Source organism: Rattus norvegicus, chromosome 4, assembly GCF_021556685.1.
Source record: "Rattus norvegicus strain SHRSP/BbbUtx chromosome 4, alternate assembly SHRSP_T2T, whole genome shotgun sequence".
Taxonomy (NCBI): Eukaryota; Metazoa; Chordata; class Mammalia; order Rodentia; family Muridae; genus Rattus; species Rattus norvegicus.
In genome coordinates this window covers 80,005,921-80,024,149 of record NC_141537.1, presented here as the reverse complement: position 1 = coordinate 80,024,149, position 18,229 = coordinate 80,005,921, and the positions used below count along the sequence as shown (strand labels likewise).

Sequence of the window (18,229 nt, the reverse complement as noted above, 5' to 3'; positions counted from 1 at the left end):
AACACTGTGTCTCCCAATGCTGTTCCCCGTGTTCAACCTCTGGTTAGGCACCTCCAGTGCTCTGGTCTTTTGCTGAGTAGTTCCTGTAAGGTCAGAGATCTCGCACAGCCACGAATGGCCCTTGCTGGCCAGCTCCTTATACACAGTGAGCACAAGGTGACTACAGTTTAAATGAAGAAATGAATGAGCTGCTTCTAGGGCTGTGCAGCCCAGGAGCAGAGGCAGCTGAGGGGCCAGGAGGAAGCAGGGGGGTCTGTTGTTGATGAGAAGTGAATTCTAAAGGCATAGAACAAACCAGCGGAGAGAGTGTGACGCCTATGGTTTTTTGTTTGTTTGTTTGCTTGTTTGTTTGTTTGTTGTCTTTTAAATTAGGTTTGAATAGGAATGGATTACCTCACAAGTCTCTGCCCAGGAGCTGCGTCCCAACACAAAACTCAGAGACACTGGCTTAAAAGCGATGAGACTTTGTACCTTGAATTCTAGACCTACAGAATTTAAAAAGACACTACCCGTGTGTCTCCCAAGGTGGTGAATCCTGATAGATTCCCCACTTATCTTGTGCCACTGAGGCCATTAAACAGTAAATACAAATGAGGTCATGTTCACCTCACACGGGGCACCGCCGAGAAGCTGACGCCCACGCCAGGAGATAGCAGGGCCGTTATCTGTCTTGAAGATTTACTTGCCTCGCTCTGCCCGGACTGATCCTTAACTTGATCCGTTTCAATCCTAAGCCCCGGTTTTTCAAATGTGGCAACTTAAATCTCTTGCTGGAAGGCAAACATTTCTTCAAGCTTTGTGTGTTTCTTAAATAGGGGTCACCCTCCGGAGTCCATCTTCATGGACGTTTATGACAAGCCAAATTCTGGCTTCCCCTCCCAGTACCAGGTCAGGTAGACAATTCTCCCAGCCTTGGCCATCAAAGCACAGCCAGTGACAAGGTGTTTCTGTCCAGCAAGCATTCATTTATGTGATTTTCACCTGTCATGCTGATTCACCCAGGAAGGCTAGCCGGTGAGAACAGGTCTCCCTCCAGCTTTAATTACTGTAGGCCCAAAGATGAATGACCGTCCTTGGGGAGTAACCACAAAGGACCAGGGTCACAAAGGGAAATGGCTGAGCTGTCAGCTTCACCTGTGGACTGGATAGGCTGCAGGGTGAGTTGCAAAGCGAGCCACTCAGCTTGGTCAGCAGCCGAGGGCCGCCAGCATCAGCATTAAGCTAATGAGACAGAGACAAATTAAAACCGCTTTCGGGATCAACAGCTGTCCTTGGGCCTCTTGCTCATAACTGGCTTTCTGTTTTCCCAGGGCAACAGCAGGTACAGATCTGAGAGGTGAGGGAAAATGAGATCTGACTGCCAGAAAGGGCCCTGGGCGGGGCAGCTGCCTCCAAGCTGCCTCCCTGCTCCCACATGCTATGTGAGAGCAGAGGGACACATAAGTATATTCATAACAGTGAGGGAGAATTGATTCAAAGAGACCAGGAGTAAACCAAATAACCAGGGAAGAAAGCTTCACAATGGGTAGAAAACAAAGACAAAGGAACATTTAATAGTGACCCCGACAGAAATAAACCAAACAGCGGGAGAAGCAGGGAGAGGCCGGATACGGTAACACCCATGAAAAGCTAAGTACCTGGCAAATAGACACTGGAGGGAAACGGGGGCTTCAGAGTGGATGCAGAATTAGCCAAAAGCAGAAACACGTAGAAAGACACCGCAAAACACGAGGGGGAAGAGATAGCAAAGTAATGGATATAAGACAGAAAGGATAGATATAAAATGATGAACATTAAAATATTCTGAAATGTTTACTTTTGCGCCACTCTTTCAAAATACCCACCAGTCCCAGCTCAAAGAATCTTCCTCAAGAGCAGCCTGACAGACTTGCCCTCCCACAGGTAAGTGAACAGATCTCACCAGAGGGAGGCAGGTGAGGAGACTGAACCTGAGGAGGCCAGCCGGAAGCAGGGCTGTTGGGGATCCTTGTGAGCCTCAGGACCAGAAGGGATGTCGAGAGTTAGTTCCCCAGAGGTGACCTGATTCATCTGATGTGGAATGGCCTTGAAGGTCACTGCCTGGCCTCTACTTCTCTAAGGGGACTGTTCCATGGGGTGTTCCTCGGAAACTCAAAGGGACCCTATAGGACTCAGCCTCAACTGCTCATAATGAAAATCTGCTTATTAATGTCTATTTCTCACAGTGTGTTCCAATAGTCTCTTTTCTACATACAGGTTATATGCTTTGCTCTTATGCACTCTTTCTCCACTATCTTTCTATCTTCCACTCCCTATCCTTGCTGGCCCTTTTCTGAAGTGAGCTAGTATAGGAAAGCCTTTCACTTGGGTCCCTATTTGGCCTTGGTGTCTTAGTAAGGGCTTTTGTCGCTGTGAAGAGGCATCATGACCACAGCAACTCTTAAAGAGAAAAACATTTAATTGGAGCTGGCTTACGGTTTCAGAGGTTCAGTCCATTATCATCATGACAGGGAGTGTGGCAATGTTCAGGCAGACATGGTGCTCGAGAAGTAGCTAAGAGCTCTATGTCTGGATCAGCAGGTGGGGGTGGGGGAGCCTGCCTTGAGCATCTGAAACCTGCAAGCCCATATACCAGTGGCACACTCCAACAAGGCCACACCAATTCCAACAAAGCCATACCTCCTAATAGTGCCACTCCTTATGGGTCTATGAGAGCCATTTTTATCCAAATGGTTATGTGCATTATCCCTCCGTTATATGACACTATTCCTGGGGACATGTGACAACTTCTCACCTCAGACAGGGAACTGATAGCAGATCAAAAGTAATGATGCCACCAAAGTCCAACTTAATGAATCGATAAGCTTTGGGAGTTACTTACAGGAACGTGGATCAGGGGTCACTTACAGGAGCAGAAATGACTCAAAGACAGAAGCATCCCCAAAGCCCACACCAGCATGGGCTCAGGAAAACTGTGAACGTGGAGAACACTACACAGCCTTCAGGCATCCTGACAGATTGGAGAATGTCCTCTCCTGGTGGCTCAGTTGGTCTGAGCCCCTCCCAGTTAGCTCAGATGGTCTCTGGATCTTTCAGGCAGTTGATAGGCTTTGCTTCAAATCAGTTTAGCTGGTTGGTCTCTGCTTCTTCTGGGTGGCTCTGCTAGTCTGAGTGTCTCTCAGTTGCCCTTACTGCTAACACACAGTTCGATCTTGAGGAGGGAGGGACCTAGTGAATCTGGTCAGTTTTAGGGTCTTTCTGAAACTTTTGAGTTTACCTCAGGAACTTAATGAATTTTCCTGAAGGATGGAATGTTGCACTTTCCCTCAGAACATCCTGTTGTTTCACTTCCCTTTAGCATCTTATATCTTCACCAGCTTCCCTCTAAGACAGAGGTTTTAACTCCAGAGGAAGCTGCTACACTACTCTGTCTTGTAATAATGCCCAGTTCCTTCATCTGCATGCACTATGCACACACCCCTCTCCAAGGGATGCACCTGGCAACAATCCTGCTTCCTCAAACCCCTTCCTACATTTAGCTACATGTATGCCCGCTGGGGATGCACATGATAAAATTCAGATATATTGTAGGAAGAGACATATACAGTAGAAAAAATATGATCTAATCTATCAACCAAAATAATCATCTAAATCCCTTATTTCTTTCGATCCATTAAAAGACATCTGAGGCTATGGGTGGGGGGAGGTGTTCTATTTACAATGTTCAAGAGGCCAAGAATCTGAAAACGCCTGCCGGACTCCAGCCACTGACACAGCCTCCTCTGAAGCGATTCTGCTTCTGATTGTATGTCACAAACTCTCCATGGCTCCCCCCTTCTTCCTCCCGATGCACACAGCATCACTTCTCTTTCCCTTTCTTATTTCCGGAGAGAAAAAGTAAAGCAAAACAAGACAAACATTCTGAGTACAAATCCATGGTTCAGGGGCCGCTGTGGAAAAGAGCCATGCTGAGAGATGACATAAGCCATCAAGAGTGGGATCAGGATGGCAGGAACACTCCGTGACACATTCAGGGCATGATCTGCCATTAAAGAGGTAAGGAGAGGGAGTGAAGAAGAGCCCATAAAGATAACTGAGGATTCTGCCTTTTACAACTAGTTAAACGTTAATTAAGTTGGCTAATTATGGTAATCAAAGCAGTGGGTTCCCCCATTCAGGGGAATGGGCTTAGGAGCCAATGATAGCTTTAATTTTGGCTACTTTGAGGTACACCCAGGGTCTTCAACTAGGCCTGCTCTGGCATTTTCCAAACTGGAGGTCTGTGGATTATACTTCATATATATATGTATATATATATATATATACATATATATATATATATATATATATAAAACTATAGCATGCATTATCATATTACAGACCCTGTAAAGTCCCTCAGAAATGCAAATTGTTTAATTCCCTGCAGCTCTTTTAGCCCCAGCACTTATTTCTGTGACATAAATGTTTGGAGAATCTTCCATGCTTTAAAGTCTTCCTAGCTGACCTGAAAAGAGTTTGAGTTTCATATGTGGTCAGGGCACTAGGAGAACGTCCCATTTGGCCGGTGACGGAAGCGGCTCCACTTCCCGACAGCCCTGCTTCTATTGAGGGTGGCTCTATTCTCACTGTGTGGGGGAAGAACTGATGTGTAGCGACCGTTTATGCATTTGAATTTGTGACAGTCCTGGGGCACATCATTTGAGCAACAGGGCCTGCGTTTCTAAAGCAAACGTTTAGTAGCTGAAAACATGGGCGAAAAACCAAATACTTGGCACACAGAGTCCACAGAACCAGAGGAGAGCTGGGAAAGGACAGCGATGTCTCTCTTTAATCTCCTTTGACAACCTGAACTTTCTCGTGGATCTTTAAATACACAGGTTATTTTCTCATTCTCGGTAAAATAGAAAACAAAACTAATAAACTGACATGGAGATCCCAAAGCAACACAGAGGTGGGTAAAGCAGCTTATGTTCTGGATAAACGCTAAGAGGCTGACTGGTGTAGGCATCAGAAAGGGGGAGGAGGAAGCGTCCACGTGCGGCGTCCGGGTAGGCGGGCAGGGCTGGCTCCAGGTCATCTTAGGATGCTGCAGCTTCAGTCCAGTGGAGGGCGAGGCTCAAATAAGCTGTGACTGTCCACTTTGGCTCTCTTTCCTGGATATCGTTTTGATATTCGTTTATGATGGTGCACTGTCCACATCTGAGACTAGACATGCATTTTCAGAGGCACCCAACAGTAATTTTAAGAACATTAGGTATGTGGGTGGATTTTCAAACTCTGGTGGGACTGCCAAGGTTAGAAACTTTTTTTGAATATGGTCTATAAAGGTCGTTGTAAAGCCAGAACCAAAATGAAAGGGCTCTCATGCTTCTCCTAACCATAAATAATATTTTCTCTGGCCTAGAGCCCAAGCAGACTTTCAACCCCTAATTGCTACATTTCTCCATTATGGGCTCTTAACTCTATTGTAGCCACAGGGCAGTCCTTCAAAGGACTCAGAGAGACGGCCAGATGCTATAAATCTGCATGGCATAAATGAATTGCTATTTTTACACATATGGAAGTCCCTAACCCCTATAGCTTATCAACTCAGGTTGTCTGGAATACCTCATGTTCTATGTTATAATTTCTTTTCCAGTTTAAAACATTATCTGTTTTCTATTTTATTTACTTATTTATTGTGTGGAGAATAAAACAAATGCACACTATCATGCCGCTTGGTTTTGGTGGGTTTTTTTCCCTTTAGAATCTCATTCAGTATTTACATCGTTTACACCCCACCTCTTGTGAACCCCCACTCCCTTTCTAATTACTGATTTCTTCTTCAGTTATCATTGCTTTGCACACATACATACAAAGAAACACACATACACATAAATGAATATGCAACCTGCTGAGATTAGCGTTGCTCCTATGTGCTTAGGGCTGGCCATGTTTAGAGGGCTCGCCCCTGGAGATGACTGTGTCTCCCTTCTCCACAGCCATTCATTGCCTGTAGCTCTTCATCTACAGATGGGTCTTGTAGGATTCCCTCCGTTCAAGTTTGCATGTCGTGTTGACTGGTGTGGTCCTCATGCAGGCCTTGAGATTTCATGGGTGCAGCTTTGATGTCATATCTAGAAGACACAGTCTTGCAGCAGACATCCTGGTCCTCTGCCTCTTACGTTCTGCCCCTTCTTCGATGATGTTCCCTTAGCCTTAGGTGTCGGGGTTTGATTGTAGATGTATAAGCTGGGGTTGGGTACACCATGGTCTGCGTTTTGTGAATTCAATGGTCTTCATCTGCTGCAAAAAGAAGCCTCTTTGATGAGAGATGAAGGCCACACTTATCTGTGAGTATAAGGAAACATTTTAGAACATAGTTAGGAATTATCCTTGCTTAGGAAAGCAGCAGTAGTTGGATCTCCACTATGGTTCATGATATACAATACATACATGTATATATACAATATATAATGTATATGCATTTAAGTAAACATAAAATGTTTTCCTATGGCGGTCTCAAACATCATTAGCATTAGTTATCCCCTTCTTTCCCTCCCCTTCTGTATTAACTTCTCTTCCCTTCCCCAGGTAAAGCCCATTCCCAGCTTTCCCATTTCCTTCACATCCTAGATTTTAAAGGTGACTTCTTTCATAACCCTTCAGCACCTGGTCCATAAATTCATTTTACTTTTTAAAGGACTGATGTACAAGTTTTGACTAGACAACCCACCTGAGCCTTTATTCGGCATATCTTTAGAGATAGCTCCATATTTCATAAGGCTCTATATAATAATTTGGGCTGCTTAACCATACATGACAGAATGGTCTTAGAACACACAGATCATCTCCATTCTCCTTCCTTAAAGAAAGCTCCTAACTGCCCACCATGAGCTTTGGGTTTCCTAGCTGACAGTGAACACTGAGTCTCTAATCCTAAGACCAAATTATTGTCCTGAAAGGTATTATGTCTGGATTCACCTTAACTCTAGGACACATAGCTCTTTCTTTTGATTCTATCCAAGCCATGTAGGACCTTGCAATTCCCAGCACCAGAAAACATCTTAAACCTTTGGAAGATTAACGGGTTACTATTGGCTTTGAATTTCTGGGTATGGCCTTATGTAAGTCCTTAAAGAGCCTTAATGACCAAATTGTATTTTCTTGGGAACAAGAACAGAAAGCTTTTGATAAATTAAAAGCCCCTCTATTCAAGACTTCAACTTTAGGGTTACCACAGCTCAACAGACTTATTAAATTGTATGTTACTGAATACTGATGTGCAACCATCAGAGTTCTCACTCAGACTTTGGGTCATATCTATGACCCGTGGGATATTTATCAAAAGAGCTTTGGAACTGAATCTTTTTGTGATAAAATGACTTAGACCTATAATAGGTCTTGGTAGTGATCCTGCCAGTCTTTGGGCTTTCTGTGTCTAACTGCAGCCTTCATTCTGTCTTCTCTCACTTATAATCCACTCACTCTTAGGCAGTCCTGTGGCTATCTAACATCAAGTCTTCGTTCCCTTGACTTGTTCTCAAGGTTGAAAGTCAGCAACAGTGGGGACCTTAAATCCTTCTACACACCATCTCAGGTATAGGTAATCAGAATCACTTGTTTATTTTAAGACCTCTACTCTTGAGGGAAAGTACTAGGTATCTAGCTAGATATGAATAGGTTTGAAGGTCATTGGGAATGTACCTTCCCCATATTCAGTCATGGGTAGAACCAGGCACTGAAACTATAGGACTCTTGTTTCTGATAAAATGAAAAGGATCTGAGATACATCTCTGGCCATGAGTGGAGACATACTGTTGGGAACTGCCTGGAAAGTCATACACAGCTATGACTCTAACCCTCATCTATTTAGCCGGAGAACTTTTAGGTTAAGAGCCAAAAATTCCCATTTGTTCCCTTCTGGAAAATTCGATCCTAATGGGCTTATCATCTGGACAGGAAACTGTCTCTCAGGAAAAGCTACCTGTTCTGGTGACTTTAGAGATTAATATAAGGTCTGCTTAAATAGTAAGTTGGCATGATGGCCCCTTTAGCCAGTGTCCACTCATAACCCTTGAAAATGCTCTATTTTACTCTGTAATAAACTCTTTGTGCACGCACATATGCACCCGTGTACGCACACACTGATCTCTGAAGACATTTTCTGTTTGAGACTGTCTAAATATTTTGACCAGTGTCTGGGAATGAGAGTTTAGACTTATCTAGGGTATTTCTCTTGAACCACAATATTTCTTTGGAGAAATAAAATTGACTCAATTCTTAAAAAAAAAAATAGCTCGCAGCATTACTAGACAATTCTACTCTCAGGGTGGATAACAGGATGGCAGGTGCAGTTGTGAAATGAATGAATTCATGTTCCAGACTATTGGGTACAGAAAGATGAATTGAGAATGCGCCAAAGAGCACAAGAGGATTAAAAGCAGGGATCAGAGGACAGGAGCCAGGCAGCCCGCAGTGCGCAGGGTAATGGGCAGATAGAGATGAGGGATGGGCGAGGCATAGGGAAGGCAACGAATGAGGGGAAGCAAAGTAGTGAACAGGAGAAAATCCTACATGGGTAATTAGAGACGTTCATTTTATGGGCAAGGAAATGAGGAAATGGAGAGGAATATTAATAAAATTAATCACAGCAACTCTAGCCATGGGAAAGTTGATAATGGATGAGGCAATAAGGAGGAAGAATGGATGAAAGACCGAGCAAAAGCTTGCGAGAAACCATGGGAATGAAACAGGAGAAAGCGGCATCTCTGAAGATGGAAGGAACGTTTGATTAAGGAGTGAAGGAGCATGGGATAAAAATGCCCGTGCTCGGGATGAGAGAGATCTGCTCCAGGGAGATGTAAGGAAGGGATGGAGACGCCGCTCCACGCAGATCAGAACCCATGTCAAGTTCCAGTGCTTTCTTCCGGGACTGTCTGCTACTTCTCCGTCCATCCAGATGGCTGGGGGGGCCCAGGTAGTGGGGCCAGCAATTCTGAGTCAGAGAGGAGCCCCAACTGCAGGCTCCACTTACAGACTCCAGGGAAGAGGAGGCGCCTAAGCCTTACCCTTTGTTGTACCATTTTCATTCCCATTGTCTGCGTGTTTTCCTATTGACTTTCACTCTAACCTTAATGTGTTCTCTACAGAGCTAAAGAGGATAGGTGGATTTCATTCTATTATTAGGAGTTCAGAAAACAAAACTCTTATGCTGTCCCCTCAAACCTTTTTGGCTTGGCATGGGCTCAGCCATCCAGTTTGAAAGTACATTTCCCAGCCTCCTTTGGTACTGGTGTGGCCATGCAATGGTACCAGTAGGCTGTGAGTAGAATCAAGCCCACCAAGAGCAGGTCTAGTTCTTAGTGGGATTGGCTATGCGTGTTTTCTGCACGTACATTCCTAGAGATGGTGATGGTGAGAGTACATGACAGACAAAGAAGAACCTTCCCTCAGATCTGCCCAAAATACATCTGGATCTTGCTATAAGACAGAAATTGTCTCTTAGGCAACTGCATTTTAACATCTTAATGTCAGATTAACCCAGGCTCTAATTAAGTGTACATTAACTGATCTTAAACTTAAGATACAACTGACTTCTCTTAGCACAATGTTGTGTATTTATAAACATAGATCACTGGAATATGAATATATGTATATATCCATATATATTCACATATCTACCTGTGTGTGAGAGAGGGAGAAAGAGAGGAGGAATGGGAGGGGATGGAGAGGGAGAGAGAGAAGGGGGAGGGGGAGAAGGAGAAGGGGAGGGGAAGAGAGCGAGTAACAGCAGGGGGAGGGAGAGAAGGGGCAGGGGAAGGAAGGGGGAAGAGGGAGAGGGAGAGAGAGAGAGAGAGAGAGAGAGAGAGAGAGAGAGAGAGAGAGAGAGAGAGAGAGAGAGAGAGAGATGGGAAGGGAGGGAGGGAGAGGGAAAGAGAGATATTCAGTAATATCTCCATTTAAGGGATGAAAACAAATGGCTTGGGAAACCCCTCCTGAGTTTTTAGAAGAGGCTTTCAGACCTGTGGTTCCCACAGAATCTTCTTTTTTGGCAGTTTGTCCCCTCTCCTTTCTCTCCTCCTCCCCTTCTCTCATTTCTGGGACTGGGGGACTTACAGACTCATGCTGAGCAAGCCCTGAACCTTTGAGCCGGATCCCCAGCCATTGTAATATCTTTGATTTTATTTTGGGAGGTCTCTCTCATTAAGTTACTCAGACTGGCTTTGAGCTTGAAATCCCTCTGCTTCAGCTCCTTCAGTGGAGATGAACATACTTGCAACAGGCCTGTATGGTAGTTGCCCTCCCTATCAGGTATTGCATTAAAAAATATCTTTGAGTCGCCAAGATGGAGACCGTTATATAACCTCTAAAGACCAAACTACAAGTCTCATTATCGGGAAGTATTTGTTAAGAGCCTGAAACAGAAATACAATTAAGGTAGCTCAAATACCATATGAGAAAAATTTACCATGCCTTCCCCAAGGTGACACAGGGCAAGAGACTGAGGTGCCAGCCTGACAGGGTTCTAGGAATATTCCTCCCAGCTCTTAATCCAGGACGCTTTGCTTTGTCACCATGTTCACAGTTTACTTTCCATTTGAGCTTGCCTTGCCTGAGGCTTAGCCCTGCTAAGGCTAAAATATCAGGAGAATAACTGTTAGTCCTGGCTGGGTCTGATTGTAGCCCCGACTCTACCAGCTGAGGCCAACGGCCTGGGTCTCTTGATACAACTGAACTTTCCAGATCTCTCTGTGGGTAGAGGCTGTGAGGGGGAGTAGTTTCTAGCAGAGAGAGCCCTCACCACATGGCTACTTGGACACCGAACTTCTAAAGGAGAGGCTCTCGACCTTCCTAATGCTGCAACCCTTTAATACAGTTTCTCCCCCATGTTGTGGTGACGGCCCCCAGCCATAAAATTATTTCATTGGCACTTTGTAACTATAATTTTGCTACTGTATGAATCATCATGTAAGTATCTGATCTGCAGGATATATGATAGACAACCCTCACAGGGTCACAACCCACAGGTTGAGAACTGTTGTTCTAGTCAGTGTCAAAGGCCCTGTGATTTGTAACTAGATGAGAAAATACACTGACAAATTCACAGGAACAGATCTGGGAGAGACAGAGTTAACTGCCGCATTCTAAAGGCACGTTCCTGGACCATATAAGAGACCATGTTGAGCCTCAGAGGGAAAACCTAGGGGCTGTCAGAAACAGCCCTGGATGGAAGAGAGGGTCCTACTGAGGACACTGAAGCCTGTGGCAGCAAAGACTGAAGGGCTGCCCTGTGGATGCAGCAGTGCGAATGCCTGGAGCTTACATGGGAGTGCATGAGGGAAACAGAGGCTGATGCTGAAGTGAACAGCTAACCAGGGTATGATGGAAAGCCAGCTGCATTTAAAAGACAGGAGCCTGTATTTTTCCAGCCAAGTTTGGAAGGAAATGAGAATTCTGGGGCAGTAGGAGAGGAAAGGGTACGTGATGTAGGCAAGGGGTTCTTAACTTTTGTTAAGCATGGTTGGAAACTGGGGTAAGTCAGTGGGACAGCGTAGGCTGAAGATGATGACGCAGGTGATGGAAGGGGGTGTCTGGCCATGGACAACTACCAAAGGCTACCCCAGTAGCCACCAACTGCCAGGAGCTCCTCAGAGAGGGGTGGAAGACTGTGATCTCTTCCCATTCTGTCTTGGGATTTTAAACTGCTCCTTGTGTAGACCTAGGGATCTTTTGAGAAGTGCTGAGAGCCCAGGAGTGCCCGCCCTTCACAGCACTCCCCTCCTCTGTCTCTCTCCTTCTCAGTGATGCTCTGAGCCTCAGGTAGGAGTTGATATAGTGTCCTATTAGGGACAAGCACAGGAAGACACTTAGTCTCAGCACTTTGGCCAGTTCTGAGTGTCCACTGCCCTTGCATAAGATAACCTGTTGCCATTAAGGCTGTGTGTCCTTGCACATGGCCCTCTCTAGCGCCATTGCAGAACTCTTCTGCTTGTACCTTTAAAGTCAGTACTCCGAGATTCCCCAACTTGCTGTGCGTGTTCGTGGTTTTGAGCAGAGTACCTGGTAGGCTGGAGTGCGAGCTGTCTCATTCTTCTGCTCTTAGATGTTCTTTCGAATTTCTCAATAGTCTTCTTCCTCTTCCCAGTTCCTGTTTCTCATCAGTCCAGTGTCCTATATATGTCTTACATAGCTCTCATTTATCATTTTTATATGTTCTATTCCCTTTGGTCTTTTTGGAGGTAGTTCTAATTCAAAGGTTAACTCCCATTTATTTTTTATTTCAATGATTTTATTTTTCATATTTAGGTGCTCTTTTTTTTCCGTTTCTTTTTCATGGCATTCTATTGTTGTTGCATATATGTGTATATATATATATATGTGTGTGTATACACATATACATACATACATTACATACACATATATATACGTACACATACATACACATATACATACATATACATACATATATATACATACACATATATATATACATATACATATATATATGTATATATATACACACACACACACACACACACACACACACACATATATATATATATATATATATATATATATATATATACACAGACACACACACATATATATATATTTGGAGAGGAGGTAGTCCACCCTGGTCCTGAGCTTGCTTCAGTTCTTCTGCATCATGCTCCTGGATGCTGGGTTTGCAGGGCAGGACCTCCCACGACTGGCTTCCCACATGTCTTACCAGTGCTATCCAATCAAGAGTCTCTGAACATGATGCTTTCCATTTGAATCTTCGATCACCTTTGGCTTATTTATTCTTTGGTGCTATCCTTTTCCCTTTGCTTTTTTTTTTTTTTTTGTACACTTGTTTATTTTTTATCTCCGTCTTCCATGTTGGAGCTTCCAGAGACAGATCCTAGCTTTGGCTAGCCATTCCTTTTTAAAAGATGAAGTCTTGACAGGATATGAGGGAGGGTGTTGTCCGGCAGGCTTTTCTTTTAATACGATTAAAAGTAAAACTAGGACTTAGTCTGAAGCGGCAATAATAGCAGAATTCAGAGGTCTCTGCCTCGTCGTCATTCATTTCTGTGGAGAGCTGCGTTCCAATTAGCCCGAGGTGGAGCAGATAGCATAACAGTGTGGTTGCCCTGAGTGAATCTGGAGTTTTACTATGACGCCTCTGTCTTTTTTCTTTATAAAAGACAGGCAATCCTGGTCCTCAAGGACTCATAAGATATAGAATTAGAATTGCTTTCATTTTGATCCGAGGAGTTCAGTTGCGACGTGGAGGCCCTGGCACTCACTTTAAAACATACTTTTCATTTTAGACACCCAAATGACGTTTCCTGCTACCACACCCAGAGCTCTCCATGCCAAACTTTTTACCTTGGTCAGCTTGATAATTTTGCTACAACTATGGAGGCAGCCTGGTGTAGGCTTGGTAAGTACAGCCTGGTATATGTAGCATTTGTAACTACAGCCGGATGTAGCAAGTGTCGGTAAGTACAGCCCGGGCTCTGTTCAGACTCCTTTTGCTTTGTTCTCTGTTTCCCCTTGTTTAGGGTCCCATGGGACACTTAGCATCATGGCTTTGACACTCCTTTTGGTCACATAATTTCCTCAAACTTTCTCTGCTTTTGATGAACTGGAGATGTTCTGGTGAGATGTGTTTTGAATGTTTCTCAACTCTGACTGGTGTGACCTCCTTGAACCCTAGATTTGGGAAACAAAAAGGCAAAGTGTCATCATCTCTACATTGTGTCCAGGCTGGGCCAGCAGTGTTTACCTGTGTCTGTGCTCTGACGTTAGTTTCCTCTTGTGCTATTTGGAAGGAAGTCAGCACGAGCAGTCTGCTCTGAAGGTGTAGGAACTTCTGGTTCACCCCTGTTGAGCATGGAGTAGCTACATCAATCGTTTGAGATCCTTTCTACACAGAACATACTTTTAAAAAGACTAACTGTGCTATCACAAAGTTTGATTCAAATGCTACAAAGATTTCTCAGCATGAATGATATGCAAACTTATCACCATGGATACCACTTACGCTGCCTGGTCCTCACTCACCGAGGTCTCTATAAGCATAGTCCCACATCATTTGTGTTTGCTCACAAGCTGTTGATTAGGCCTCAGGCTTGGTATGTTCTGTCAGGATTTCCTTCTGGGCTCAAGCTCACCCCACTTGCCCCCTACCTCACTCTACTCACAATGACCTAAATTCTATTTCTTTAAAACATTGAGTACATTCTCCTCTAACTTCCTCCTGGTTTTTTGTTTGTTATTTTTTGTTTGTTTGTTTTTTTCAAGGCTAGTTTTTTGTACTTGAGGAGGTGCCTAACCGAATAGGCCGGACTCCAGTTCACTCTGTTCATGTTGCTTTTGACAACTTCAGCTCCATACTGTGCCTCTCTATCCATTTAGAGTGTTTAATACTCTGAGAATTTTCTGCCCAAGCCGTGCCAGCTATTCTAAGCTATGCACTCAGAACTCTACCAGACACCACCATAGGGAGACAGATGCTGGGAGAGGACAGAACATTTCGGGCAGTCCACCATCTTGAATCAGAGAAGTGGAGGGAAGGTGAAAACTGATGCTTAGCTGACACTCCAGCAAAGAAAAGCAACATGAAATGCACATATTAAAGAAACATGTCACATGACACTGTCACCCCAGCACTCGGCTTTCAGTGGATGGAACCCTAACGAGGCTGTGAGCCTTCTGATCATCACCTTACAGTATTACCTTTTAAATACAAAGCAGGATTCTCCAACTAAAGACTGCATTAATACATCCCATAGCCTTGGAACAAGCCAGGCTGGGAGCGAGCTAATGATACCTTTACTTCCTTCCTCGTTATTCACAGGAGAAAAGCTTTCAGCGACCCGAACGAACATTTCCGCCTTGGACCACCACTGACCTTACCAGGGCTCACTCTTCTCTTTCAAGGATATAGCTAGAGGGGATGGAGAGATGGTTGAGAGGATCCAAGTTGGATTCCCTACACCAACAAAGCAGCTTAAAAGCATCTGTAACTGGAATTCTGGGGGATCTTCTGGCTTCTACTGACAATGCATGCATGTGACAGTCATATCCACACATAAAACATCCACACATATAAAGTTTAAAAATTTCAAGGATGTATCTGGATACATGTATAATAAACACAGACAGGACTATACACACATATGTAAGATATGCAGATTATTTTGTCGGCTGAAAGGGCAAGGAGAAGAGAGCTTGCACCTTGCTTCTCACATGGCCACAGAGATTCGTGTGACTTGCTCTCATTTTCACACAGCAGCTGTGTGTTTGGCTCAGGGGAGTCCTGCTGTGCTCTCTCCATTGGTCACTGTTCTCTAGAGCTCCGCCCAGCTAGCTGATGGGAGGCGGGGCTCCAGGCCACACCCATAGCATTTTCACAGCCATCATTCAGCACCTCCTTCCCTCACCTCTGAAGTACAACATAAATCATGGATTCTGTGTGTAGAGCTGAGGCTTTCTCCCCAGAAATCCAATCATCTTGACAGCCCACCCCCCATTGTCTGTTTAAAAGTCTTGTGTGTGTGATATGCATGTATGTTTATGTGTATGATATGTGTGTGACACTATACATGTATAATATGTATTATATATGTGGTATGTGTGTGTATGTGTGATGTGCATGGATATGATAGTTCACATGTATGTATATGACAAATACACTTATCACTCAGAGGAATACCATACACATGTACACACACATATATTTATATACATATATATCTTATACAGGCATATATCACATGTATATAAGTGTATTTGTTGTGTAATATGTATGTATATATGCTGTATATGTTTATGTGTATGATGCTCATGTGTGATATGTATGTAATATGTATGTGCATGCATGGGTTGTGTACAATAGAGGTGTGTGTGTGTGTGATATGTATGTATGGGCACATGCATATGGCAGTGTGTGTAGAGGTCAAAGGACAGCTTCTGATGTTAGTCCTCACCTTCTACCTTGTTTGAGATGGTGTCTCTGGTTCACCACTATGTCTGTCCGGCTCACTGGTCCACTCTCTTCTGGTGCTTTCTCTGCTTCTATCCCCTACCTTGCTGTAAGAGCAGGAGGATTACAGAGGTGCTCTATCTGGCTTGCTTTAATGGTCTCTGGGAATTTGAACTCAGGTCCTTGCGCTACGCAGCATTTATCCACTGGGTTCTCTATCTCCTGAGCCAAGGAGACTCTGTAGTTTTATATTACCACCTGAAGAGGAAGGGTCTTCTGTTATTGTTTGTAATTATTTCATTTCTTCATGACATATTTTTTACTCCTCTGTTTCTGTTATTTATTTTATTGCTGCTATGATTCACCCTGCATAACTATTTACAACTTTACTGCTTCAAGGGTCCAGGCCCACATGTTTGCCATCCCTTGGAAGCTGATTAGAAATGAGGCGCTTGTCTCTCACTCCCGACCTTGTGAATCAGAATCTGCCTTCACCAGCATCTCAGGTGACTCTCGTGCACATCGGAGTCTGGAAAGCATACATCAGTCCTGACCCACACTGAGGAGGGCACCACAAAACCAGCAGGACTCCTGTGCTGCTCACTGGCTTAATTCTCAATCACTCCCTGTCCTTTGGGTTTGACTATAAAAGTACTGAAAGGTTGGAGGACATCTAAGAGATAGTTAGGGCATGGGGTCACTAGCTTTTCAAGTCTTAGTAACAGGTTTTATAGGTGTGAGTAGGAACTTGAGGGATGGAATTAGTTACCTCAAGAGCAGGTTGTTAAAAAGCAAGGTTATCCATGGCCATTTGGCCTCTTCTGCAAATGTTAACTCCCAGTCTTGCACACATTGCTTCCCCTATCTTGAGACTCTCACCAAAAGCAGAGCACATGCTAACACCATGCTCTTAGACCACAAGAATAGTGGCCTAAATAAGCTTTCTCTTCTCTATAAAGTACCTAGTCTCAGGTATTTTGTCATAGTGACAAAATTGCTTCTGAACCTATGGCTTGTCCTTCGCTATGAGACTTCACTGCTGCTACCTGACATTTGACACTGCTGTCTGAACTTTTGGCCTTTCCTTCTGCTCCTATTCAGGGTGAGGATTCTTCTCCAGCTCTTCTCCTAAGATGAGGAGAGTCCAATGTGAGGAAGCCAAAGAGGTGAAAAGGTAGTAGAAATGACAAACATAAGTAATTTTGAAAGTATCTCCAGAGAATTTTGTTAGAAAACTACAATATTCCTGGAATCCAAAATTAAGGCTCCAGGACTCAGGAACTAGGGATGTTCTGGGTCCCTCCTTGGCAGTAATGAGTGGGCATCCACATCAGTGGCCCACTGTTATCTCCATGCAGTGCTGTGCTTCTCTTTGTAGCATAAGAGAACTTGAGAATGGAGAACTGTGGTTCGGGGGGTTTCCATCATACGAATCCCAAAGGCAAGGCTGCGGGTGAGGCAGGCTCTCCAGTGTGCAAAGTGGTTAGTACCTCTAACACAGAACCTTACACCACAGTGAGGAGAAACGTGCACTGAGCCTTGGGGTGGCTTTTGTTTCAGCATAACACGAACTTTTGGCCTAGGAGGTTATGGTGACAAGCCTAGCATGGGTTCAAAACTGCAACTTATGTCTAGTGTGTTCAACATAGATTTCATCTTTGGGCATTTTGTAAGACTGAATCCAGCTATATACAAAATGCAAATCTACTGATGGCTATGGGAAGGCTTGAAAATCATTTAAATGTCAGTTTATTTCAGGCTTAATGTGGAAGGTGCTGATGTTCTGGATCAAAGATTGCAAATGAGCACAATTCTGGCTCAGATAGTTTCAGTAAGCGACTTTTAAAAAGTCCTGGTTTAATAAAGAAAAAGCATTGCATGTGGGTTGGTTCATAGTTCTACAAAGAAGAATGGCTCATTCTGGTTTTGCTCACGGAATGTTTAACTCAAGGTCTTGATGAATGTGTAGACAGCACAAAAAATTCTTATTAGAACTCTCCAACAGGCAGGGAGACAACCTAAGGCCCTTTATGTCCTTCCAATGAACTAGACTGCTTGATTAGTGGGTTTGGATGATAATTTTAGAACTCTTCCTAGTAATGGAGATGCCAAGTGTCTGTGGCCAGACTGTTCCAGCTTTCCCGTGAGACTTCTTCCATATAATTAATTACCTACAACTCCTCACACAGCCATTCTTGGCCTCATTTAAACAGTGAGAGTTTACTGCTTTACAAATGGCTGTTGAGGCCATGAAGACTCAGCCTTCTCAAGTCTCAGGGAAATGGTGTTTCT

General features: G+C 44.0%; 1 long non-coding RNA gene across 1 annotated transcript in view; it reads left to right on the top strand.

Moving 5' to 3' along the window:
- LOC102555694 (uncharacterized) overlaps positions 1 to 18,229 on the top strand; it is a 46,427-nt gene that overhangs the window by 11,693 nt on the left and 16,505 nt on the right. The window contains exon 4 of the long non-coding RNA XR_015685991.1: positions 13,278 to 13,390. This is a non-coding gene — a long non-coding RNA (uncharacterized LOC102555694). The remainder of the gene's footprint in view (positions 1 to 13,277; positions 13,391 to 18,229) is intronic.